General features: G+C 37.9%; 1 protein-coding gene across 4 annotated transcripts in view; it reads right to left on the bottom strand.

Moving 5' to 3' along the window:
* LOC136883485 (eukaryotic translation initiation factor 5) overlaps nt 1-25,290 on the bottom strand; it is a 188,046-nt gene extending 162,756 nt beyond the window's left edge. For 3 of the 4 annotated variants that reach the window (XM_068229687.1, XM_067155827.2, XM_067155826.2), the window contains exons 1-3: nt 25,172-25,290; nt 24,945-25,040; nt 24,621-24,754 (exon numbers count right to left, since the gene is read on the bottom strand). The gene's annotated coding sequence lies outside the window, so the exon portion shown is untranslated. The other variant, XM_068229686.1, reaches the window with a different exon arrangement.
* Nucleotides 25,291-27,246: the final 1,956 nt, after the last annotated feature.

The following is a 27,246-nucleotide window of genomic DNA, read 5'->3' as shown; positions in this document are numbered from 1 at the left end:
GGTACAGCCCCAGCATTTGCCTGATGTGAAAATGGGAAACCACGTAAAATTATCTTCAGGGCTGTCGGCAGTGGGGTTCAAACCCACTATCTCCCGGAAGCGAGCTCACAGCTGCGCGCGCCTAATGATTTTACTTTCCTTTCTTTACTGAAAGCTGGACACTGATATTAGCTGCATGAAAGTAATATTTTAATAGGTTTACTTTGATAAGAATTCGAGCATAATAATTAGGCAACTTGCTATCTGTATTTAACACTCCGGTGGCCGCGAGAAGAAAAGTCACGTCAATGGTCGCGCGGATCACAATTGTGATCCATTTTTCTTTGTGATATACGGCTATTCTATACTATTTATTCAATAAATATAATAATGCATTGTGAAACGAACTTTATTTTCTGTACATTTATCATATAATTATGCACGCATTTATAAAAAAATACTAGAAAAATTACTGGACATTGTGATTTGTCTCGTTTACTCCCTCCATAATGTTTTGAGGTACCTCACTGGTTAATTCAGACATCGATTTATATTCTCATAGTCATCCATTTTGTACTTATATACCAATAATTATTATAAACTCATAAAACGGAGCAGATATATGCATATGAACTGAGATTAGACACCGTAATAAGAAAACGAAGTCAAAATAAGTCACGCTAGTGGTCGCATGGATCACAGTTGTGATCCACAAGAATAGATTGTTCTATAACGCAATAACCATCAGTCAAGGTTAGCAGACTACTGCATTATCAGAGAGGGGATGGGGCACGAGGAAGGTACACATATGCTCAAGATCAACAATCATACCAAAAAACAGGAGCGAAAAAAACTAAATGGCTGGATCACTATTGTGCTCATGGCGATCATTTCCGGCTATTTGAAAGTTCTTCGTCGAGGTTATTTGCCAATTTCTCCTGTTTTTCTTTCTTCCTTCTAACATCTGCGACCACTCAACGGGTTATGCACGAAACAAAATATTCTGCGATATTGGTTTGTGCTGTGGTTCATGATCAGGATTTTTATAGTTATATTTTGTCTTAAGAATAAATTAAATGCTAACATATTTAAAGAACCGACGCAAAATATGACAACCTTGCTCTTGACAGCGCTCACTTGCCTTTTGAACGACACGCACCCCTTGTGTCCAGAGGAAAGGAACTGACTGACAACCCTCATTACCACCAGGAAGGGCCGACTGACAACCCTCACCACTAGGGCGAGCCAAGTTCTGGGATCAGAAGTTGCCGCATAGGTATACGTTCAGCGTCAGTAGTATAACAGTCAAAATGGATCACGATGAGAGGGCGTAACGGAAGATTCACTGGCCGACTTAAGAGATCCTTAACAAGTGCGACAAGATTACGATTCTCTGCACTAATGTCATTACTTAAACTGATGAACAAATTGATGAATATGATTTTTGACCATGGATTGTTTAGATTTTCACTTCACAAATTTCAAATACGCAATACAGTTATAGGTTTAAATAGATTATTATTAATAACATTTCTAAGAATGCTTAGGCGTCAGCATAAAGACAACCAAATGGTATGTATCCAGCTTTGTTTTGGCCTGCATCAAGAAGAGAGACCATAATAAACATAGCAGGAGTTTTCTGTCCGTCTCGTTTGACGCCTGGATACTAACAATAAAGTGTCCAGGTAACACAGAGACGATGGTACTACATATGCATAGATTCTAACATGCCTAATAATTAATGTCTATAACTTTATGAGGGTGCAAACAGAACTGGGTGAATCACCTAAAACTTGCACTCCAAATATTCATGAAATGGAGGGTGCTATTGATGCAGTTGTCACAAAAATGCAGTGTAACCGAGAGCTCAATTTCGCCCATACACAGATATTTTAATTATCATAATGTGTATTATAGGAGAAAGTTACATGTTTCAAATGGTATGTCTATTGACATTAACAAAATGAAATTATATAGTAAATTAGAATGTAAATGCTTTTTTTTTTTCTCCCCTTCAGAATTCTAGTACAAGTAGTTTATGAGCTATTCTAGTCTGAAAATTGTAAAAACGGACAGTTGTCTGCTTCATTCAAGTGCTTAGATATGACACTGCAATGTTCTGTTTGTTTTCTTTACAGTACACGGATTGCATTGGAGACTTGCTCGCAATAGTTCAAGAAGTAGGATGTGGTGGAAGATGGTATTTACCAATGCTGAACAAGCCGACATGTATGGAGGATATAGGAAGAATGCTGTTCATTCTTGCGCTTTGTACGCGGAACGATTCCCCAATAGACATTATCCATCTTGAGAATTATTTGTGAACTTCTTCAACCAATTCTGTGAAACTGGAAGTGTAACACTTAGAAAACTTAACAGAAACAAAGGAGTGACTGGAGAAGAGGGTGAAACTAATGTTCCAGTTGCTGTCGATCTGAACGTTACTTCCCATGCGATCGCACGAAGAATTGGCATGATTCAGGCAAGTGTACTACGTGTTTTCCATTCATTAGTTCTATCTGCATCATGTCTCCATCAAGAGCTGCATGGAAATCAATTGTGCTAACGTTTGTATGTGCACATTAAGACAAGATACATGAGATATATCGTGTGTCTTGTTTAGTGGTGAAGCAACGTTTGCAAATCATGACCAAGTAAACCTCCAAAACCTACACTATTGTCCTGTAAACAATCCTCAATTTCTTTCCCAGACGGAACGTACGTGTCCATGGAGTTTAAATGCGCGGTGTGGAGTAGTGAACCATCAGTTCATAGGTCTTTTTTTTTTTTTGTAGAAGGAACACTAGATTCTTGAAAGTATCTCAACCTCCTAAAAGACTAACTTGTACAGGCGTTAAAAGACGTTTCACTGCAGACTATACAAGGAACATGCGTATCAGCATGATGGCTGTCAAGCGCATGTACCTTGGATTCACCAGATTCTACCATTTCAGATGTTTTCTCTGGGGAAACCTGAAAGACACTTTAAAAGGATATCATTTTTCAACTCCAGTTTCTCAGGGATGGTGACCGACTACACCAGATTATATGAAATGATTTATTACTGCTAGCGGCATGGAAATGTCTGATGAAATGCTAGAATGTGCACATCAGTCTTTAAATGGCAGACTAGAAGCTTGTATTGAAGGTGGTGGTCATCACATTGAACATTACTTTTGAAGGCCAGATTTCTCTTCTTCAAAATCCAAAGAATTTGGTTATTCATTTTTTTTTTCTTAAGTTAGTGGTGACACATCAAGCAGACAACTGCTGGTATTTGCAATTTTCAAACTATGATAGCAAAACTAGAATCCTGAACAAGAAACAAACCCCACCACCATCAGCATTCAAATTTACTTGTTTTATTTTGTTAATGTCAATAGACATTGTTCCATTTGTAAACATGGTACTTCCTAAAATAAACACATATTCTAATAATTTAATTATTAAAATCTGTGTATGGACTACAATTATGAACCCTTGGTAACACTTCACACTTCCATTTCTGTAAGATCTGCAAATCAATAGCACCCTCCATTTCAGAAATATTTGGGAATACAAGTAAAAGGTGATTCACCCTGCATAATGCTGACATGTCAGGTCTGTCCCAGACCTTGTGATGTAAGTAGGCACGCAAGTCAGCTGCTAGTAATGTTGAGAAGCAGGTTTGGTGGAGGTCAGGTGAAAAGCTGATATGCAGGTGGTCATTACACACAAGCAAGTACCAAGAAAGTAGGTGTATCTAACTGGTGGAGTAGGTACCAAGAATTTTTAATATTTTGTAACCTAACTTTAACCCTCACCAAATACTGTACATAACATGAAAGACCCAAAATTTTGTTCTGTTTCTTTAATGCGAAATCCAGTAGTGTTCCAATGTTGCTCGAGTTCTTCTGATGTACTTTCTTGGGCGTGCTTGTTTTTTTACACTTCACTCTTGGCACAAAAAATTAATTTTTCCCCACAAAATTATAGGTTTGGTCTTCAACCCAAAGTTTTTCCAGTAATTTTGCACACAAAGTCACCACAACAAACATGAAGTAGGGAAACAAGATCAAATCACACACCAAACACAGATGGATCAGCAAGCATGCATCTACATGAAGTATGTTAAAGCAGGTAACCTTCATGTGACACCAGTTCATGGGATGGGTTCCAACCCACACAAGTAAACTGCACAACTGCTGATCTACCTGACTTGCTGGAAAACAGCTTGTAGATTGCTACAGCAGGCAACGTTCTACCTGCATTGCGTACAAGGTCCCTAACACTAACTGTATACGACAAGCAAAACTGAATAAACGAATACATACAACTAACAAGAAGTGCTTAAAGGACAGTTCAATTATTTTAAAACACATTACCAGAAAAAAATTAGCTACCTAGAAAGAATAAAAATCCTTAGTTTATTAAGAGCTTTAGGGGGATCAGAATGACAAGATTTTGCTTAGTTCATTTACCAGCTAAAGAAACTTCTCTTGGAGGACTTAATTGATCTCTGTCCACCCATCGACCAAAGCAGCAATACAAGAAATAGTTAGTTCAAATGATCATCATAAGACAACTTCACCTTCCACGGGAGCCAGTTGAACCAGGACAAAAGCAAGTTCTCAATTGTGCCACGATCTAACAAGACTTGCCGTACACTGCTATCACCACCATCTTCAGTGTACTAACAGATATTCCTATTAAACAAAGTATTCATGCACTATGTGATCTACCGGTAAACTTTGCCAACGATACTGCACAGAGTTGTGCAACAAAAGAATGAAAGATATTAGTTGTAACATGAATTAAAGCTACCCTCATTTATTGGAATATGTATTCGTGTATGAGGAATTTATCTCCAACTATCATCCATTGTTTGAATTGTCATTAATTTGGGAGAGTGAACTATGCCCATTTAAGTGGGTAATCTGCATCATTACGTCAATAGCTTCGATTTTCCTCTTTCGCTCAACAAGCAAATCCTTTGTGCACGCGTCTCTCTTGAAGTGGGTGCTCCGCGGTCGTTTCTTGCTTGCCTGCTAAGCGAGAAGTTCAGTTCTGTTGTTACCGAGCTCAAATATGGACGCAACAAGTCGTGTTCGTTGCAAGATGCGTTGGAATGGTGGCGGGCTGGAAATAAATTTTCCCAGCTGAATTGGATAACGACTAAGGCTATGCTATAATACGTTATGTATTTAATATGTAACTACCTACTGTAATTTGATGTTTTAGTGACTTATTATGTGAGCGTGTTCACCGCTGCCTGGGTGCAGCAGGCATTCCACCACTGAAATGATGTAACTTTGGTGATATTGGATTACCCTCAATTGGATACAGAACCACTGGCATGTAAGTAATATTTATTCAAAAATTATTTTGGTGCATCATCTACTGCAGTGAATTATTTGGAGGAGACATTTACAACCGTCGTCTTGGAATTTCCAAAAATAACAACTAGACTGTTTATGAGCCAACGTTGCCACAGCTATTAAATTTTAGGCCTATGTTGAGTTTTCGACAATATTGTGAGGATTGAATCTGGACTATCCGGTATTTGAAAATTTAGTAACCAACTGAAAAACTAAATCACTATTCAAATTTTTCAAGTAAGTGATATGTAAATTTAATTATGAGGTGAATTGGAAATACGCGGTGTCGGAATATGTGCATTATGTCACTAACTTCTGGTATTAATGATATTGTACTCGTTTTGTTTTCTGCTCACTATACGGTATGCGTATAGTTTTGGTTTTTGGCTTTTTATTATTATTATTATTATTATTATATTTTTGCGGGCGTTTTTCTTTCCGTCAATTTTCCCTGATCTTGTAATGTGTGCTCTAATTGTGTCAGATTTTTCGTTAACTTGGTGATTCGTTGTAATATAATGCTTTTCTTGTCGATATATCCCAACATCTTATCGCGTGCCCATTGTCGCAGTTAATTTAAAAACGAACATCTTGGTCTTTTGTAAAAAAATTCTTATATGAAATGTCACATCCTATGAATTTAAATCTTGTGATTTATGTAACAATTTTATTATTATTCCTGTTCAGTAACTCCTCGGTTGTAGAAAATTGAAATTTCTTTGCCCGGTTCTTGAACGTTGTGGTGATTAACGCTCACATATCTTATTCTTACCTAGGTTTGTTTTCTTCTTAGCTTTGTTACGTCACTAGCCTACATATTTATTATCTGGTGAACGTTAAATTTTTTAGGTGGGTCTTGCCTATTATTGATAATATACAGTAGATAGCTTGGCTCGGGAGTTGCAAGCGGTCTCAGGTGTGTGTTGTCGTTCTGATCACATTGAGGAACATAATTAGTCGTATCCCCTTGTAATGTTATATTGTTTCGGGGAATATTTTTCCATTAATTGCTAATGAACATTTGGTTCATTTATTAATTTATTGTGTAATACTGGTACTGATTCTGACATTCTGGGTTTATGCATATTGATCAGAGTTGGGAACTGTCTATAGATTGATTTAAGGAATGTTGAAACCTTGTTTAACCAGGTTCATAATTACTTGCCAGAATTTTAATTACAAAGGTATACCTTAAAACTTAAAATTTAATATTTTTAAATGGGTATTTGTTCATTATAATATTTACAAGCTTGTAAACTTATTCTGTATTATAGTTTAAACAACTGATTTAACTTAGTACAATTTAGTGATTTTATTATTTATTTTATTGGTTCCTTATTAAATAACTGTTTTGAAGGCAAGTTATTTATCCTCATTTATTATTGTTTAAAAAGGAAATATTTTGCTTATAAATACTAGGAATTTTTAATCTCTTTAAGATCTTATTTACATTTTAATTTCGACTCATTTAGTGGTTAGTGATATTGACCTGGCAACCTCTCAATCATTTATTTTAAGATCCAGTCCTCTTTATCCCTTATGTTTGCGTCCTCCACACATTATCCTTGACGCTACTGCCCTCAAGGTAAGTAATTGTGTTTTGTGCTCACATTGCCATTTATGTGTTTTCACTGTTGTGTCTGTGTCCTTGTGGGGTTGCATTAGTAAAAACCCAAAAACCAATGTTGATAAGTGCATTTCTTAAAATATTTGTGTATGCACGTGTATATTTCAGCAATCCAACAGAATTTGAAAGTCAATATCGTTATATCATGATCCAAAAAAGGCTTGTTTTCTTGTCTGAAGAATTGGCTCTGCCATCTAAGTTCATCAATCACAGGACAGTGAAAAGCGAAGGAAACACATTCTAGGATCGCCAAGTCCCGAAGAACTCCACAATTTCTATCAGTATAACTTTACAGGGCCGCTTACACAGGTCAAGTAACTTACTTGATGTAAAGGGAATCAAGTGTTCAAGGAGTTTATCATTCGTATAAGCAATACATTTGCTGAAGTGTTTTTATACAAATGATGCTGGAGTAGACCGTAGGCAACGTATTATGCAAAAGTTACCGAGATTATATGAAATGATTTGGAGACTGAAGAGGAGTTACAAAGAAAACAGACTGGATCACAGAATGGTTGCAATGCTTGAGATTGACCCCTGCAATTTTGTCTTTTTTCAATTTACTGGAAATTATTAGAGGGCCCGATGAGGGAGATGTTATCCAAGAATGCACATACAACTGCACAACTGCATCAGAAGACATGATTTTTGGCTACAGTGAATAGCTACAGAAGTATCCAAAATTTCTTCCATTTATCAAATGCTTCAATTCCACATTTTGTCCCAGAAGTATGCATTTTGTAGAAACATTCATAACTTCATCCGTTCCAGCAAAAGACTAACCGGAATTTTCAATCTTCAAACGTTCCTAGAAGATGTTTTAATTTTTCTTTAACTTCTTGACAGCTAAAACCTTCTATACTCATTTCTGCCATTATCTTGTTAACCCGTAGAGAGTCGGACAACGATATATCGTTGTTCCGTACATACGCGTAAAGTGCCAACCACGATATATCGTTTGGTTAGCGCGCTTTTCTATACGAGTTAGTACAGCTTTGGCCATCAGATAGCAACATCTTGTGTGTCGAGTCCATAGAGAAATGTCAGTAGTTTTTGACTACGCCAGTAGATAGTGTGTAAATTCATTTATTTTCATGCTGTGAATTTCTGAAATCCGTGTTCATCTACGACGTATGATCTCCATGCCGTGTGAGTAAAATGGCGACTAGCGGGAGAAGTGACTTTGTTGACGATGACAAACTGGCTGTCTATCTTAATAATTTAAGTGAAGAAGAGGATGATGGAGACTCAGATGAGGAATTCATTCCTCCAACAAGTGAGAAAGAGGGAAGTGAAAGTGTTATTGGGAGTGTTAGCAGAGATTTTTCTGTAAACACCCGACCAAGTGTTCGTTGTCCGAGTGTAAACAGTGGAAGTGATAGTGGTAGCGAAAGTGGTAATGACCGTTTGAATGACAGTACTGATGATGAGGAGGGCTGTAACAACGCCCAACAGCAACAATTTCCTGTTTTTCGTGAAATTCAGGTAGGTCAAGATGTAAAAAAGCAACCCTTACCTATTTATTATAAGACTCCTGGCCCATGATGCCCCTTCCTAAGACGCAAAACCTATTGTGTATTTTTATTTGTTTTTCACGACTCAATTATGGAACATCATAACTACAGAGACAAACAGATATGCTAATCAGTTTTTGAGAAGTCATGTCTTGTCACCACATGCCAGAGCACAGCAGCGGTGCCCGGTTACATTGACAGAAATGCTTTCGTTGATATTTTGTTGGAAATGGGTATAGCTAGAAGGCCGAGCAAATTTTCTTATTGGGTCAAAAACTCTCGTTACATTCCAAGGTTTGGAAATATGTTCTCAAGAAACAGATTCCAACTGATCTTGAGGTTCTTTCATCTTGTGAACAATGAAAATCTTTCACCACCTGGTCACCCTGACTATAACCCACGTTCCAGGTTCGATCCCATTGTTGAGCATGCCAATCGTGTATTCCGATACCATTACACTCCACACCAATAACTTAGTGTAGATGAATCTTTGATTGGCACAAAAAGTCACTCAGCACTAACTCAGTATTTGCCTAATAAAAATTGCTATACTATAGCCTACTATAAAAACACCATAAATGGGGAATCAAGTTTTGGATGCTGTGCGATTGAATAGTTCAAATTGCCAATGTCCCATTACATAGCAACTTGCCCCATGTAAATCAGCCAAAACGCATGAGTAAATTGCATTTGGCCACTAACTGCATAAATATCTGTAACAGAGCGAAGCTTAAAATATCTCTGTGACTAACATAAGACATCAATGTTATTTAACAATTGAAGCCTCTGGGGACCTCTTCCACAAAGTTAACATAAATGTCTTGTCTAGTGGCACAATCCTATTTCACACTTGTCAAATGTCTCAATTCCAAATAGATATACAAGATGAGTCAGGTAAGTGCTCACCTCAAACAACAAATTGTTAAAAACCCAAAAATATGTTTTCACTTATAGTAATGCTACCAAGGGGCTCATAACCGAACTTGCATTATCTTTCAAGAGAGTCAGTAAGTGCCACAATAATGGAACAAACTTTTTTTAAATACAGGAAACTACACTGTCTTCTACTGGCTAACAAAGCCATGGTCATAGTAAATTCAGGGGTGATTATTTTTAACCCTTATAGGACTAGCTGACGATATATCGTAATGGCCACACTGGCTAAAAGGACCAGCTGGCGATATTTCGTTATTGGAATAAAAGGATATCTGTAGGACAAATATTTTAACACAAGAATATTATGAGGCTATATTAAAATGTCTTGAACTTTCGGGGCTGTTAGATTAAAGTTTGATTGAGTATGAGAGTCGAAGCACGAAATAAACACCAACAAGTACAGTGCAGCACATCTAATGCAGAGCACCACCTCGCGCTAACCTTATCGCCGAGCTGTGCAACCTGCTGTTGCCGTTTCAACATGAGTGGCAGCGAGTAACATAGTGCACACACTCAATTTTATCGTTTGTTTGTTTGCTTCCTTATTTATGGTATCTCCTTTCCAGAAATCTGACAAATCTAACAATTTATCGTCAGGGTTCTTGTCGAGTTCTGCCTACAATTCGCAACTTGCAAGTTTACAAGAAACACTCATTATTTACAAAGGCGATGGCTGTATCACTAAAAACACCCAAAATAATTATCCACTTGGAAAGGAGATACTGTAAATAAGCAAACGATAAAACTGAGAAGAGTGCACTAGGTTACTTCCCACCTATCATAATGAGATTATTATTAATCTTTAACCCTTATAGGACCAGCTGAACTGTGTACCAAATGCCAAGAAGGATGCCAGGGTGTGTGCATTGCAAAACATATTTGTAAATAAGTTTTCGTAAATGTGGAAAAGAACTGGAAACATTTTAAAACATGACTGGGTCCGTTTCAGTGTGTTATATTGTAGGTGTGTGTTGGTGTTATTCAGAGGTTCTGGATTTGTATCTACAAAGTGTAGACAAACAATGTGTGCTTACTGCTGTGTTTTTTTTTTAGACTTTAAGATCAAATTGACAATATTTTATTAATTTCAATCTGAACTCCAATAAAATTTGTGATAATACAGAAAATGAAGTATGGAACGCAAATAATACATTTGCCACATATAAATTTTTCTTAGTTTAGAAGCTACAGATATTTCATTTCAACATATCAACAACATTTTTAGTGTATATTTAAAATATTGTTTCTTCTTTTATGAACACAGGATCACTTTAGTCAGTCCGGCGTTCAGGTCTCTTTGAAGGGATTGTTCGGGCTTTGCGGTCCTTCCAGTACTTCTTCAGAAGCCCCGATCTTCATGCCCTTTCCTTAGTTGAAAATGTGTGTGTTGGTTTGTTTTGTGTAAGGGTAAAGCAGAGTTTTGTATTCAATTTTATCTTATTTGTGGTGTCTTCTGATGTAAGGTCTATTTCCTTCAGATCCTCTCTTACTTCTCTAATCCATTTACATCCTGTTATGGTATTTTTTGAGACGAGATTGTGTTGTACTAGTTGTTTCAGAAGTCTCGAACCGTGCATCCTCATGATATGTCCAAAGAATCCCAGTCTCCTCTTACGCATAGTATCAGTAATGGGTTCTAGCTCTTTGTACATGACTTATTTTAAAATATCAATTTTGTTCAAACTGCCTCAGTTTACATCTCATAAGAAAAAGGGTTGCACGTTATAAATTTCATATTAGAGCCCATATTGTCAAAGTATCGACAAATTTTCACAAGAAAAAGGGTTCACAAGTTCTGAAAAAAGAATCGTGAAGGAAACGTTATACATACTAAGTTACAGGTTTCTGAAAGGAGATGTGAAAAAAATGCCTCGAATGCCTTTGTCTTTTTCGCCATACCACATGCTAAACAGCTGGTCTTAGGCGCGCCCTCCTTGAATACACCCAGTCCCAAAGGGGCTTTGTCAAGGACTTTCAGAAAATGGAATGTCTTCAAATTTGCTTTATCCTCAAACTGCGGGGTGTCCTACTGGAATAATTGCTAACCAGGCAGACAAGGCCCTTCCGCTTATTCTACCGGCTAAGCATTCAGTCTAATGGGATTCCTATCCTGCAAATAATTAGTCCCTACAGAATGTACAGAAAATTAGTCACCTATTGTCAGGGCATAGGTGAATGTTATATCCAAGGAAACACGGACTAGTTATACACAGTGAGGGTCGTTATACCACTGCGAATAGTGTGTACGGGCGACAGTTCCATGGATACCAATTTGTACAATTACCCTGAATGTGACTGTCAAACTGCAGACCTACTGATCCAGTCTTACGTACACATCTTTCTAGTACATAAAGGAGCAATCACCAAGCAATATTTCAACTTTGTTCGATGAATGGTTTAGGTGGAATTAGTACAGAGTTCAAAAAACTTAGGGAAACATGTCTTTGAACATACATCATGTCCCACAAAACAATACCTCACAGCTGGGTATATTACCAACTAAACCTTTATTCTTTACCGCTGAAGTATACAAAAGAACATGGATGAATTTGCATTCATTTTTTAGAACACAACATTTTGCATGTACTGCTCACCACAGCGTCTCCATACACGACGTGCATCACGCTGTGTCAAGGGAAATCTGGACTCGTCTGTGAACAACACAGGTCTCCATTGGCGAAGTTGCCAGTTGACGTGGGTACGGGCAAACAGAAGGAGAGTTGCATGATGTTGCTGCCTAAAACAGGACACTCGAACAGGGCATCTGGGCCGTAAGGACACTTCTTTTAACCTGTTCCTTACTGTCTGATCAGACACCGTGACTCCAGTGGTCTTTTTGCAGTTCTCTGGCAGTTGCTGAACAACGCCGCAACGCACAGATGGTCAGCTATCGGTCATCCTGTGGGGTTGTCATGCGTCCACGACCTTATCCAACTCTCCTTGTGAACTGGCCTGTCTCAGTGTAGCAATTCCACAAGCAGTGAATAACTGACGGAGAGACATTGAGATCCACAGCAACACGACGAAAAGTGCCTTTTTCTTGGATCAAAGTGACGGCCCTTGAGACTTGAACCTCGTTAAGATGTCTTACGGAATGTGCTGGTTGACGTACAATGTCCTCAAATGACCGCAGTAGTCTGTGTACTTCATAACGACACATGGACGCACCGCTGTTCGCTTTGTTTTGAGGGGTCACCCGACAGTTTAATGCACGGCTACACCTGCAGATGGAGTATAACTGATTTGACATACCCTGAAAAGCTAAGGTCTCAATGTATGCTGTACGACCATTGGAACTCCATCTACCAAATTAACGTTCACAAACATTGCAAAACATGTTCCCCTAATTTTTTTGAACTGTGCATTTTGGTTTAGGGATCCCCTAACTTTTTTTGAACTGTGTATTTTGATTTAGAATGGAATTTTTTTTGAGACCCTTCTTTAGAGAGCACCTACACTGTAACAGAATGTATCTGCACAATTTAATTTCTTAATGTCCAGTAGTTTTACCTGAGCATTGATTAACAATCAGTTTTATGAGTTTTTCCACAATCTTAATGGATTTAATTTTTGAAATTTGTTACTTTTGCAAGAGTTGTGGCATTTGCTCGTGACGAACATGTTACTGTTCTGTACTGTTATCTCCATGTATGTCATATCGATTAACTACCGTGAACTTTTAAAATTTTCAATTCTGAAAGCTTATGTTAATTTTCTTTTATTCTGCAATTTTAACTATACGTAATTATGATCCTGGCTATTTCAATTTTATCAACATTCCTAATTAAAAATTTTTTGCACTCAGTTCTTTAACCTGCCTTCTCCATACTACCTGAACTAAGAGGAGTTTGGTGACTAAACTTCTGAAACTAGCTATAACACACTATAGTGGTGACAAACCTGATTTTTTCTAGCTACAAATTGTAAATAATGGAGAAAAATATTTACTACAGGCATGTAAGAATAACGGTATTTCTATATTTGTAAACACCACTTGGACAGATCAGCTATGTCTACCAGTTAGGGGAGTGGAAGGAAACAGGTCACCCTGGAAGCACAGGAAGCAGGCTTGGCCAGAGTGCCTGATCAGTACACCCTCATCTAATTGAGGGCACTGACAAGGCTACCAGTGCCCAGGGTTTAGATAAGGCACTAACTTAGCTGATATACAAGAACGGTAAGAAACCTAGTATACTGATCAACACTGTAAAAAAAATGAAAAGGGATCACAAACCAACAGCTTTACGTGGAAAGAGGGAGCAGCAAGAAGAACACAAAGACAGACATAAAAACATAAGAACAATTATCACAGCACTTCATTTTTTACTCACAGTTTAACATTTTACATGTTTTGTTTTGAGGGTAGAATTTAGAAAGTATTTCCTATTCAACATCTAGGACATAGATGTTGATGTAAAATTTAAAATATTTCCAAAACATATTAAAATACAACCGGTACAATTCCTAATTGTAACTGTTCTAGACCACTGCAGCATATCACAAAATAGTAACAAGACGATCGAACAGAGTATAAAACACCTTTCGGATCAGATTTTCCAAACACTAACATACCCCACAATTTAGGTTTTTACAGGCTCATAAGTAAACCTGTCTATAAATAGCATAAAACACTTATGGGATATTATATTCACAAAATGGGTTAAATACAGATTAAAAAATAAAAAACAGAATCACACAATTTTCCTGCTTATTTTTTTAAGTATGATATTCCTCACAGCATGGGGCTGGGCACAGTTTTGTTGCAGTCCTTGCACTGGTAAATGGTCCTCTTGGCTTTTTTTCTCTCTTCCTGCAGAAGAACAACACAACAACAGTAGGTCGTGTGCTCTTGGAGGAGTATTCTCTGCTAGTGATCCGATGACTTCCATTCTGAACGCCTCATGAGGTCTCTTCAGTCCTTTCACAACTCTTTCCAAAAGGAAGCTGTTCAGAATTACAATCTCCAACAGATGGAAAAATAGTTCTGGATTTTCGTGATGGCTGCACAGCGGTAATCATCTGATCACATTTTCTAGTGGTAGTCCTCAACACTGAGGTAATTCTCAGTTGTCCTGTGGCTCTATCTTGCCTGTATCAACCCTTTCTCTAATATGAGCAGTTGTGAGCAGGATTACTTCCCTTCTAACCATCCATTTGACAGCAAAATGATTTGAGGTATGTCTCTTCTAGTTTCGTAGTGGACCCTAGCATACCCCTTCTGCTTTTCCTGTTCCACAGGCATGGGTACACTGTACATGTAGAGTTTCTACAAGTTGTGGACTGGTGAAAAAAATTGCCAATATAGAATATATGTCCCCAATTAAGATATGGTTTCATGAGAGTGAGGACAACAGAAGCAGAAAGCCCTATCTGTGAATCTTCTAGTTCTGTTGTGACTCCAGTATATACAATAATATCTAAAATGTATTCAGTCTTACAGTCACAAAGTACACAATTTCACACCGAATCTACGTTTTGGGAGAATGTATTGCTTGAACGCTAAGCATCTGTTGAACAGAACTAGACTTTCATCGATGCACAAATCCCTAAAAGGCTGAAACATGGCATGGAAAGCTTGTTTCAGGTGCTCAACAATAGGCCAGATTTTGTACAATCTGTTACCTTGAGGTTGGAAGTCGTCAATGAAATGAAGAAACCATGGAATTGCTTTACAGTATTACACATTTCCTTTTCCCAGATCCCGTGATGTGTTGATAAATTTAGTTTCCGCCTCTTCGCAATACCTGGTTGTAATAATTCTTCACTGTCGCTTACTCCATCATTGACAGTTCAAATTTCCAGAACAAAATCATCAACACTATCTTCAGTTTTACGCAAATCTGAACCCACACTTTCATCATTAGTTAAAATTTCAAACACTTATCGCTTTTCAGAACTTCCTCATGCTTACGAGCAGCCATGTAAATCAGATCGCACTTGACTCGCAGATGTGGTAGACAAAGTTAACAGTGCTCCCAGACAGAGCACAAATTAATGCAAGCTTCCGTAATGACACCAACAGATGGCAGATACAATAAATTTTTCTATCATTGCTGAAAGACAAAGAAAAGCGAACACTCATCAAACTTTAATAATTAACTCTCCTTCTACCATAACCGAAATATACGATCTGGCTCATCTCTAATTATATCTCTCAGTCATTCTAGGGTTTGCAACTGCTCGTTCATAGTCACTGCCGCTAGGATGTGGAATACCCTCGCAGCAAACTTCACTCGCTGAATGCTTCCAGCTGACTTGTACCATTAGCGAAGTGTGAGCAAGAGTGAATGAGCATATTTTCCTAAAAACTGGAAATTTGTTATAGTTTTTATAGCATTTCCTTATTTTATCATTACTGTTAGTTTTATAATAGTTGATATCTCCAAACATATTTATTAAACATATATATTCATGTTGTGCATTCTTTATTTCTATTATTAACATCTACATAACATATTGTTATTCGTACTACACATTGTTGTAATTGTTACTCTATTACATAATATTAATGCTATGGTTAAGTGTAAGAGAGGGCCTTGAACAATACCATGAATGAATAATAATTACATTAACACAGATAGGTTTTCACTGATGATCGGATAGGAAGGAAGGGACATGGCCTTAACTCACTCGCACCTACTGATAAAACAGTTACGCATGAGTTTCTAAATACATCTAGTTAGCATACACAATGAGAAATGAATCTTGCAATTCTCCCAACTTACTATTAAATCATTTAACCTTTTCCGGTCCAACGTCGAGGTCACCTCCACATGATGTTTCGTTCTATTTAAGAAGAGGTCGATCGGTATCCCTTAAGTTTCCAGAGCAAATGTTTGTGCACAAAGGAAGCCGTTCTGTTATCTCCATGGTAATAATATGATATATTAGCCATGTATTGTCAGGTACCCGCGACCTGTCAGCTGTGATTGGCTAGTGCTGCACACATGTTGTATTAAGCGTGTATCTGAATGCGAAATGTCTGTTGAATTTGCAATATAAAAGTGGCAAATAAGAATGAAATACGTATGCACATTAATTTAGACAGCAGTGACGATTATTTATTTGAATTAGACGAAGAGTTTACAGAACTGTCAAGTGAAGATGAAGGTTTAGTGAACTCCAGCATTGCAAGTGAAACTTCAGCATATGGACCAGTGAATAAAAAAGCCCGGAATGATCCCAGACCATCATAATGCTATTTCTGAAGATTCAGAAGAGGAAGTTCCATTGACTGCTACAAAAGCAAGAAGCCACACGAAGGTAATGGGCCGGGGTGGAGGTGGGAATACGGCACACTGCAATTACGACTTCTCAGGTCTGTGTTGATCATTTGAGTAACAGTGATGCTGAAAATACATCCACACATACAAATGGGAATGCAAACGACAATAGTGTTTTTTTTACTGGAATGTAACATTTCATGACAGTGAGCCTCCTAGACGAAGTTATTCATCAGGACAGGAAACTAGAGGACCGCAGGTTCCTCCTAGTTACACCACTCCACTTCAGTTTTTTTATGTTATTTTCCTCCTGCACTGATGACTTTTGTGTAAAGCTGAAAGTAAAAATCACTACTGACTTAATAATCATAATAAAATTATAGTTACTAATAAAGTTCCGAGTTTAATCTGCCTAAGTAAAAATGTGCAAAATTAATTTTTTACCAGACTGCTGGAATATGTGACAAAATTGGACTTTTAAGGGTTAAAAACCTTCTTAAATGGGACACTAAAGTCCAAAGAAATCTTTAAGAAGAAATGAACAATTTATTGATATGAAATTGTGCGCTGAATTTACAAATCTGGCAGTTTGTAAAAAATTCTTGAAGCTATAAGCCAAATACTCTAATCAACCGAAGTGATGAGTGGACGTGGTTATGTAGATAGGATAAGAAGTCTGTTAGCATGCTCGCATGCTCCCTCTCTCTTTCCAGTTTGCTATCAATTAACTTGATTGTTGATACCTTGGGTTCAGCCATTGCAAAACCAACCCATAAGCAAAGATTCAGCCAATATTGGCTATGGTTCTGTTACACCTAATAACTATCTTCAGGTCTACAAGCAGGATTATTTTAACCCATCAGGACACACACAGTTTTGTAACATATGAGCATGCACTGGTAAATTTTACCTGAGCAGTTTATCAGTGTTAAATAGCGTACAAGTAGGTCAAATTTCTCTTAAATTGTATAAGAAAAATGTGATGTCTATTTTTACCTTTGAGAATCTAATACATTGTTGTTAGAAAGTTATTTTTAACGTTAATGCAACTAATAAACCTTAGTACTACCATGTGGGAATATAGAATTAATGTATCTTCATTTCTATGAGTAATATGATCATTTCTATAATGAATAATATGCATTATTAAACAAAACATTCAATTATATGTCTACCTATAGGCCTTATAAAGTTACCATTGATGAAACAATATTAAAAACTAATTGTTTAGACTGATATTTCACAAGTAGAACATAAAAATAGAATTTTGAGGTCTATACCTCCCAGGTTTTGAAGAGGACTTTGAAATCATATCCACTACATTTCTCAACAGAAGCAAATATTGATAAGTCTAAATCACAACAAAATATACTTACAGTACCAAATCTAACTGTATATTACAACTAAAAACGCCTATCGAAAATGTGCAAAGAACTGAGAACTTGACCTAGGAGTGAGCAAGAAGGCTGTTAATAATTCATACACCACAACACACACAAAGACTTGGCAGCCAAAAGAGTGGAAGAAGAGCACCTCCCTCCACCCCCCACCCCTTAATTGCTCCTCGCCACATACCCAGAAGATTCCTACACAGGACGATAACCAAGTGTTTGATCTACAGTAAGAAATGAAATGGCGTATGACTGTTAGTGCCGGGAATGTCCGAGGACAAGTTTGGCTCTCCAGATGCAGATCTTACGATTTGACACCCGTAGGTGACATACGCGCCGTGATTAGGATGAAATGATGAAGACAGCACATACACCCTGACACTGTGGCAGTGGAACGTTTTTCGCTGCTGGTGCCGTCTTTTGTTAATTTCCAGGGCTAGCACCGAGAAATGGGAGTGCTATCAATCAATCAATCAATCAATACTGATCTGCATTTAGGGCAGTCGCCCAGGTGGCAGATTCCCTATCTGTTGCTTTCCTAGCCTTTTCCGAAATGATTTCAAAGAAATTGGAAATTTATTGAACATCTCCCTTGGTAAGTTATTCCAATCCCTAACTCCCCTTCCTATAAATGAATATTTGCCCCAGTTTGTCCTCTTGAATTCCAACTTTATCTTCATATCGTGATCTTTCCTACTTTTATAAACGCCATTCAAACCTATTCATCTACTAATGTCATTCCACACCATCTCTCCGCTGACAGCTCGGAACATACCACTTAGTCGAGCAGCTCTTCTTCTTTCTCTCAATTCTTCCCAACCCAAACATTGCAACATTTTTGAAACGCTACTCTTTTGTCGGAAATCACCCAGAACAAATCGAGCTGCTTTTCTTTGGATTTTTTCCAGTTCTTGAATCAGGTAATCCTAGTGAGGGTCCCATACACTGGAACCATACTCTAGTTGGGGTCTTACCAGAGACTTATATGCACTCTCCTTTACATCCTTACTACAACCCCTAAACACCCTCATAACCATGTGTAGAGATCGGTACCCTTTATTTACAATCCCATTTATGTGATTACCCCAGTGAAGATCTTTCCTTATATTAACACCTAGATACTTAATGATCCCCAAAAGGAACTTTCACCCCATCAACGCAGTAATTAAAACTGAGAGGACTTTTCCTATTTGTGAAACTCACAACCTGACTTTTAGCCCCGTTTATCAACATACCATTGCCTGCTGCCCATCTCAACATTCGAGGTCACGTTGCAGTTGCTCACAATCTTGTAACTCATTTATCACTCTATAGAGAATAACATCATCCGCAAAAAGGCTTACCTCCGATTCCACTTCTTTACTCATATCATTTATATATATAAGAAAACATAAAGGTCCGATAACACTGCCCTGAGGAACTCCCCTCACAACTATTACAGGGTCAGACAAAGCTTCACCTACTCTAACTCTCTGAGATCTATTTTCTAGAAATATAGCAACCCATTCTATCACTCTTTTGTCTAGTCCAATTGCACTCATTTTTGCCAGTAGTCTCCCATGATCCACCCTATCAAATGCTTTAGACATGTCAATCGCGATACAGTCCATTTGACCTCCAGAATCCAAGATATCTGCTAAATCTTGCTGGAATCCTACAAGTTGAGCTTCAGTGGAATAACCTTTCCTAAAACCGAATTGCCTTCTATCGAACCAGTTATTAATTTCACAAACAAGTCTAATATAATCAGAAAGAATGCCTTCCCAAAGCTTACATACAATGCATGTCAAACTTACTGGCCTGTAATTTTCAGCTTTATGTTTATCACCCTTTCCTTTATACAGGGGCTACTATAGCAACTCTCCATTCATCTGGTATAGCTCCTTCGACCAAACAATAATCAAATAAGTACTTCAGATATGGTACTACATTCCAACCCATTGTCTTTAGTATATCCCCAGAAATCTGATCAATTCCAGCTGCTTTTCTAGTTTTCAACTTTTGTATCTTATTGTAAATGTCATTGTTATCATATGTAAATTTTATTACTTCTTTGGCCTTAGTCTCTTCCTCTATCTCGACATTATCCTTGTAACCAACAATCTTTACATACTGCTGACTGAATACTTCTGCCTTTTGAAGATCCTCACATACACACTCCCCTTGTTCATTAATTAGTCCTGGAATGTCCTTCTTGGAACCTGTTTCTGCCTTAAAATACCTATACATACCCTTCCACTTTTCACTAAAATTTGTATGACTGCCAATTATGCTTGCCATCATGTTATCCTTAGCTGCCTTCTTTGCTAGATTCAATTTTCTAGTAAGTTCCTTCAATTTCTCCTTACTTCCAGAGCCACTTCGAACTATTTCTTTCCAGTCTGCACCTCCTTCTTAGTCTCTTTATTTCTCTATTATAATAAGGTGGGTCTTTACCATTCCTTACCACCCTTAAAGGTACAAACCTGTTTTCGCATTCCTCAACAATTTCTTTAAACCCATCCCAGAGTCTGTTTACATTTTTATTTACCGTTTTCCACCGATCATAGTTACTTTTTAGAACTTGCCTCATACCTGCTTTATCAGCCATATGGTACTGCCTAACAGTCCTACTTTTAAGACCTTCCTTTCTATTGCATTTATTTTTAACTACCACAAAAACAGCTTCATGGTCACTAATACCATCTATTACTTCAGTTTCCCTATAGAGCTCATCTGGTTTTATCAGCACCACATCCAGGATATTTTTCCCTCTGGTTGGTTCCATCACTTTCTGAATCAGCTGTCCTTCCCATATTAACATATTTGCCATTTGTTGGTCATGCTTCCTGTCGTTCGCATTTCCTTCCCAATTTACATCTGGCAAATTCAGATCTCCCGCTACAATCACATTTCTTTCCATGTCGTTTCCCACATAGCTGACTATCCTATCAAATAATTCCGAATCCGCATCAGTGCTACCTTTCCCAATCTGTACACTCCAAATATATCAAGTTGCCTATTATCTTTAGAAATGAGCCTTACATCTAGAATTTCATGTGTCTCATCTTTAACTTTTTCGTAGCTTACAAATTCTTCTTTCACCAGAATGAAAACTCCCCCTCCCACCTTTCCTATCCTATCTCTACGATACACACTCCAGTGCCGTGAGAAAATTTCTGCATCCATTATATCATTTCTCAGCCATGATTCAACTCCTATTACAATATCTGGTAAATATGCATCTATTAAATTACTTAATTCTATTCCTTTCTTTACAATACTTCTACAGTTCAGCACTAACAATTTTATGTCATCCCTACTTGATTTCCAGTTCCCTGTTGCCTTATCACCGCTCCCTAGGCCATCCCGTTTCCCTGAATGTACCTCCCTATTACCCTTCCAAACAAATTTCCTAACTTATACGTACCACTGCGGTTTAAATGAAGGCCATCCGAGCACAGATCCCTATCTCCTACCCACCCATTAGGATCTAGAAATTTCACTCCCAGTTTCCCACATACCCACTCCATAGTCTCATTTAAATCCCCAATCACCCTCCAGTCAGTATCCCTCCTACACAGTATTCCACTAATAACAATCTCCGCTTTCTTAAACTTCACCCGTGCTGCATTTACCAGATCCCACACATCTCCAACTATGTTGGTACTTATATCAGCTTGCCTTACGTTGTTGGTATCAACGTGAAACACTACCACCTTCTTCCCCTCCTCCCTCTCTTCTACTTTCCTTAACATCTGCCTCAACCTAATTCCTGGATAACATTCTACCCTGGTTCCCTTTCCTCCACACACTTTCCCCACGTGTCTAATGATGGAATCCCCCATGACCAGAGCCTCAACCCTACCCACCTCATTTTATCCCCTCCCCTCCTGGTCAGCCCTATCTTTCCTGATAGCTGCAGAAGCTACTTCCACCTCCCTTTTCTCCTTCCCATGACCCTGTTCCACCTGTCTTTTCCTATCCTCTACTCTACATTTCCCTTTCCTACCTTTTCCCTTCCTCCTACTTCCATGCATCTCAGCAACAGTTCCCTGTCCCTCATCTTCCCTCTGTTGTTCTACCTGGAGTGACTCGTACCGATTTCGCACAGACACCTGTCCTGAATTCTGATTCTGAATAGAGCCCTTGGCCTGCAATCTCCTTCCCCTTAGAACATTAGACCACCTGTCTTCTACAACTCCTCCCTTTCCTTCCCCTCCCTCTTGTACACCTACTGTAACCTGTACATTGTTTGAGGGAGTCCTATCTTCCTTCCTGTCTTCTGTGAGAATCCTAATTATCTATCTCAAACTTTCCAACTCCTCCCTCATACACCTCAATGCCTCACCACACCCACAATAAGTACACTCGCGCTCCTTAGCCATTCTTTACGGGGGGAAAATTATAAATTAAAAAAAATTAAGTAACTTATTTGCAAAAAAAATAAATGAACAGAGGATTCTCATTATCTTTGCCCATATGACTAGAGCGGTCAGTTGAAACAGCAAAATGGAGGTCAACAGCATTCACGATAAGAAAAATAGCATGATCCCTGGACCAATAAATTACTAGTCCACAGAATTCTTCCTATGTACATTGGCCATAGCTTTTTGTTGCCTACTTGATTTCCAGTTCAGGATGGTTTGGGCACATAAAGCGAATGAGCGACGAAAGAATGCCAAAAAAGGTGATGCAAATGCAAATCCACGGAAGGAGAGGCCGTGGACGACCACGATTGAGATGGAAGGATACCATCCAACGCAGCATTATAGAAAGAAACCTGGACTGGGACACAGCGTTGGAGGAGTGGTGGAAAGACCGAAGAAAGTGGTGAGGAACCATATTTGCCCCTACCCGGCTACAGCTGGATAAAGGGAAATGATGATGTGACAAATTTTAGTGACATTTCGTAGATAGGAATGCGCGACATAACCCAAATAAATTATCTCCAACGAGTCAAAGTATAGCCCAGCATTTACCTGGAGTGAAAATTAGAAACCACAGAGTACTATCTTTAGGGCTGCTGATGTTGAGGTTTAAAACCACCATTTCCCAAATACAAGCTAACAGCTACAAGGCCCGTACCACACTGATCTCTTTATAGAATGGGCTTTTGAAACTCGCTGCAAATTATATACTGAAATTGTATCTGTGACGTCACTGATTTATATCGGATGCGACGGATCCAACGAGATTAGTCACTTGCAAGGATCCAATGAATCCGTGGAATGAACGACTACACATTGGAGAATAATTGGAATGGGCTTTTGAAACTCGCTGCAAATTATATACTGAAACTGTATCTGTGACGTCACTGATTTATATCGGATGCGACGGATCCAATGAGATTAGTCACTTGCAAGGATCCAATGAATCCGTGGAATGAACGACTACACATTGAAGAATAAGTAATTGGTCACATGTCCATAATATACTGAAATGGTTTAAAATAGGTCATTCATAACTTCACCAGGAATATTGGCCCTATTATGCTAGATAAATTCACTGATTTTCTTGTATTTGTACCTCCACCAAACTTATGAAAGCCCAATATCCCTGTACTTTGCCACTACAAATAAATAATTACATACATCTGAGCTAAGATCATGGAGGGCTAAAGTTCAATTACAGTCTTCTAAAAGTTTGGTAAGCCTATAGTGTACGTTGATGCAGTCCTTTAACAAATGCGAATGTGATGCTATGGCAGATGGGTGATCAGAAAAGAATCCACCATCCTGATGTGACAAAGTTATAGCTCATATAGAAGCTACATTTTCTTCCACGGATAATACAAAAATACTCAGATTACTAGTCAAAAAAAGGGAAGTGAAGTAAACTTTTTAAAACCTTCTGGAGACTGAATTACTTCAATATCAGAAGTAGCATATAATGATATGTTAAGGTATCTTAAGAGTAAATATGAAACACACAAAGTACGTTCTATTTCTGAAATAGCACAATGTTGGCAGTTGAAAACTATTTTCTACTTCCATAGCAATGTCAATACGAAATCACATGACTGCCAAGTCACATAAGAATTTTTAATTTTCTAGAACTGCAAAATCTCTTACCAATATATTAAATGGAGTAGACTTGATTTGGTTAAGGAACTCAATTTCCACTTCTTTATAAAAAACAATTTCAAATCAGCAATAAGGCGCTTCAAACACATGAAAGCAATGAAGAATTAGGGAGATTTATAAGGAAATGGTGAGCATATTGTCACATTAAGTACTCCAACATTCCAAACATGCCCATTAATTGTAATGGTAAGGCAATGGATTAATATGCTGTTTTAGATATTGGAACAATATTCTTGTGCAAGTGTCCGAACATTTGCCTGCCTTCGATATCACCAAAAGGACACGCAAAGCATACTACCTCCGAATAAGCCATATGCCACTTTTCGAAAGAAAAAAAAATTGAAATACTGTATATAAATCAGTATCAGAATTATTACAACTTTAAGAATTAATCCTCCTCATTCAAAAACGTAAGAGTCAACGCAGAGACGAATTTAAAACCCTTCATAACAGGAAGATGAAATATGAACACGGAACACACCTTACTTCACATACCGAAGAAAATGAGAAAATTTATAAGGCACTTACCTCTGCATGAAGGTAATAAAGTCATATAAGATGGTAACGCCCAGCGGGACGATAGCACGACTGCGGTAATAAAAAAAAGAACACACAGCAGATACTAATCACAACTCGGGTGGATCTTCAATGACCCACCAAATCTGGAAAGAGAAAGGGGAATGCATCCATTTTAGATATGAACATTGGAAAATAATTTCCTATAACACAACTAATATCCTACGCAAAAGCAATAACAGTGAATTATAAAAAGCTAAAAAACTACAGCCATAAATTCTCAAACACGTACAAAATACTATTGTTAAAACTTTCCAACGTAACAACTCTACTTACGTTTCAGGCAAAGCCAGAAATATCACGCAACTCGCACTCACACATAGACAACGGCGCAGACCAAAGAGTATGAGTGGCGCACGCGGTAAGTTGGGTCTGGTTACAGAGAATATTGAAAAATAAAATTACTTATTAAAAAAAGCAGTTTCATTAAACGTAATTAATGCTATATCATATAAAATAATACATGTACAATCCTATTAAATAATATAAATAGTAATTCTTACTAAATATTTGATATATAGACGCGAAGCAGGAAATTACGTCACAATACTTCGTTCCAAACTTATCGCTTAGATAGCAGCACAATATGAGCAGGAATTTTACTGTGTTGAGAGACCCAAGAGAAGTCCCCCACCAGGGAGAGTGTAGTGTAGTGTATCTACGCTAGCGTTACTATGTCCAAGAAGGACGGTGAAAAAAAAAAACGAATACATAACACGCCAAGGAGTCCTTGCTTTTTAAATAGATTAGAGGGCTATATGAAACTGTTGACAACGCTGTCCACAGAGAGTACAGTAGCACTGATGCTGGATGAAATCCGCTAGGCTACATATCCTATAATACGCATAAAAGGCAAATGACCGACCGAAAGAGCATTAAGCCTGAAAGTCACTAACTGATATAGTTATCTTTGTACATACTATTAACTTAAATGATTCACTCTGTTCACGTAAGGTACAAATGCATTCTTTCTCTGGTTTGTGGTATTTAGTGTTTCTACAAATAACATAATGGCAATCATGGGGCTTCTACGCGACTCTACATGCAGAAGACTCTAGGTACTTTTCAGAGCTCATGTAAAAATTTTGATAAACTGTTGTTGTTGTTGTTGTTGTTGTTGTTGTCAAAACACACATTTGAGGAAGGTAAATCATGATTTAAAATAAAATAGTATACTCTTTAAGGAAGGGAAATTATTTTATTTAAGTACACAGAAAAGCGCACAATGTGCAGGGGTATAAACTTAATCACTATAAAGTTTTGTCAGAGAACACGGTCTCATCGGGCACTCCAGTGCGTGGTAACGACCACAGAACTTCTCACCCCATCGACATACACAGTCATGGTTCGGATCGTGAAATCTAGGTACAACACATGCCTTATGATGGAAGCAATGGACAGCTGCACGGGTCACTGTATGTCTGAGGTCGAAGCAACTCTGACAGCAATTGGCTGTTGTCATTGCATCCGTTATATAGACATCACTCCAAATTTTTGTCTCCTTTAATTTTAATTCATGTAAGAGCTCTTGATATGCCTTTGTTGACTGTAGAGCCATTGTATGTCGCAAGTACTCAATTAAGAAAGGTTCTCGGGTCAGTTCATGCACAAGTCTAGAGGGTGTGCATTTAGATTCGCATAGGGTTCTTTTAAGGAAAGTTGCTTTCACCTTTTCTATATTCCTTTTCCAGGAAGGTCCAAATTGTTACAATGCCGTAAGTGAGAGTTGGAGTAACTTTGAGGCGGAAAAGTATCAAGGCCGTTTTGATTGATAGTTGACTAAGGTGATCTATGTCATTTATTGCTATTATTGCAGCCAGAGTCCTTTCCTTTATGTGAGCTGTAAATGTGGTTCCAGTTGTCTGAAAAGTCATTCCGACAATCCTTAAAGGTGAACCTTCGTAGCGTATTCTGTCTGATGCTGTTCGTCTTCCTGCCCTTCTAAAAACCATGACTACTGCCTTCTAAATTGTTTTCTTTTGACAAATTTGTCAGATTGGCGACTGCTTTTTGAAGTTCATCTCGATATGGCGATACATTACCATGTCATCCGCGTATAGATATATTTTTACACTAATCGTAGCAATTATTTCTGTAACATCACGTGTTATTACACTAAAAAGAAGTGGACTCAGAGGATCCCCTTGAAGGACCCCTACCGTTTTGAAGGATTAGTTTCGACTGTGCTAAATCATCGCATATTCTCACATAGTTTTCTGAATATAGTATATTTTAATAAGCTTTGTGTAACAGTTTTTCCCTGTTTTATCTTCCATTTTCCGAAGGATCAGGCTGCTGCTTGGGGAGTCAAAGACTTTGCGGAAATCTATAAACTCTGCATAGAGCTTACCTTTCTGCAACCTGAGTGCTTTTTGTATAACTTCAAGCAAGCAATTGATTGCCTGGATTGTTGATCAGCCTCTTCTAAATCCGAATTGTTCTTCCGGTATTTTGTCATCTACTACATCTCTCAATCGATTTGTCAGTGTTTTTGTAAGAACCTTCAGTAATATGCACTCAGGAGCGATTCCGCGGTAGGTGTTCGCAACACTCTACCCTTGTACATTACTTTTAAAGT

Source organism: Anabrus simplex, chromosome 11 (genome assembly GCF_040414725.1).
Source record: "Anabrus simplex isolate iqAnaSimp1 chromosome 11, ASM4041472v1, whole genome shotgun sequence".
NCBI lineage: Eukaryota > Metazoa > Arthropoda > Insecta > Orthoptera > Tettigoniidae > Anabrus > Anabrus simplex.
This window is presented reverse-complemented; position numbering and strand designations above follow the sequence as displayed.